This window comes from Pan troglodytes, chromosome 6, assembly GCF_028858775.2.
Source record: "Pan troglodytes isolate AG18354 chromosome 6, NHGRI_mPanTro3-v2.0_pri, whole genome shotgun sequence".
Classification (NCBI taxonomy): domain Eukaryota; kingdom Metazoa; phylum Chordata; class Mammalia; order Primates; family Hominidae; genus Pan; species Pan troglodytes.
This window is the reverse complement of record NC_072404.2, coordinates 51,053,475-51,055,337: the sequence shown is the minus strand read 5'-3', so window position 1 is coordinate 51,055,337 and position 1,863 is coordinate 51,053,475.

Genomic DNA, 1,863 nt, shown 5'->3' with positions numbered 1-1,863 from the left:
TCCTAGAATACACACACTATCGCTGCCTCCAACGCACACTCACACGTACACACCAACACACATACACCCTCACACACACGCTCACACACATACACACATACACCCACACAAGCACATTCCCTTTGTGGGCCTGGCACCTTAGACCCTTGGTGCCCTGGAGAAAACACATGGAGAAGTAAAAATTGAAAGAAGATTCCAATAGGAAACATGAATAGATATCCTCTTACTCCCTGAATAATTACTTCTCTTTCACCTGATCAAGGCTGAGTAAATGTTGATGTCCCTTCCTGCCTTGTGAGCCTCTGCAGGGTTATGTGGACAGGCCTCCTGGCTCCCTACCCAACTCCTCAATCTGCCCACACAGCAGTGTAGCTGCACCCACTGGCCCTGTCCCTGGTGAGGGAGCTCGAAACTCCTACCGAGTTTGGAGTTTGCATCGCAGAAAAACTCAAGCTGTCTCCAGAGTGCACTCAGCAAGAGCAGCATATGGCTGAATTAGAGCCTGATGCTTTACCTAGCCTGGAAACAGTGTTTGAGGGCCCTGCCCTGGGACCTCCCAGCCTCCAGAACACCCCTCATTGGACCCCATCCCCAGGAATCCAAACCCTCACGTAAATCTCACCAGGCCCCCCAGGACCTCTGTCCGCAGGAAGGAGGTAGCAGATCAGAAGACAGTGCCCAAGAGCTTGGGAGGAGGCCAGAGCATGACTCCAGGCTCACTCCCTACTCAGAGCAGCTTCCAGGGCTTGGGTTCCAGGAGACCCAGGAGGTAGCTGCAGGTGTCCCAGCCCCTTGTTGGGGGGTTCCCTCAGCACATTTCAAGCATTTCTTCAGAGATGCACAACCAGGGGGTGCCTAACACTAGCCAAGGGGCAGGGCTGCACCTCTACCATAGCAGCCAGGAACCCAGTGCAGAGTGGTTCTGGAATTGGAATGGGCTGGAGGGAGCAAATTACACAGAGGCCCCATGAGAGACCCCAGGATCCACTGAACACAGAGCCACCACTGCAGGCCAGATGGCCTGGCACCTGTGGGCACGCTGACCTCCCTGTCTCCACACAGTCACCTCATCGGGCAGATGGTGTCCCATCTCAGAGATAGCTGGCCAAGGCTCAGGTGATGGGGATCGCAACCTTTCATGCCCGGCCAAGGCTGCCCCAAGAACATGGAGTAGACTCAGATTCTGTCCCCTACACTGTGCCCCCAATGGGGTCAGTCTCAGGCCACCCACCCAGACCTCCGGTCCAGTGGCATCCACCATGCAGATCCCCAGTGCCAGAACCTGCCTGCCTGGGCATCGAAGGGGAGCTGGGCCTCTAAAGGCAGAGGAACTACCAGGGTCGTGCCTGCCTCCACTCACAGGGGTCCTGGGATCCAGCAAGAAGATCCTGGATCCAACAGCCCACATGCAAAAGACGCAGGTCCACAGAACTGGAGCCTGGACAAGGGCCTGGCCAGAGGCCTGGAGATAAAGCCCCTCCACCTGCTCTAGGGACCCCCCAGGACCAGCATCTGCCTCCAGCCAGACCTGACCAGGGCCTCTCGGTCCCCAGAAAACCCAGGCAGGGGTCCTAGCAAGCCCAAGGCAGCTGCAAAGGGAAAACAGAAGAGAGAGAAATCTTCCCTGTCATCCTCAAACCAATGGGTCAGAGATGGGAAGTGCCTAAGGGGCTGCGAGTAGCTAGGCAAGTCCCTCCTCCTGTCAGGCCCCTCTCCTATTGTAACACTCTCTGAGCCCCCTAAGCGCTGACATTCTGGGATTCCGGAACCTCAGTTGTTCCCTATCTGTACAATATGTACAGGGGACTCATCAGTCCCAAGAGATACACCGTCTCTCTGAATGACATGAAACAAAACAGGAAA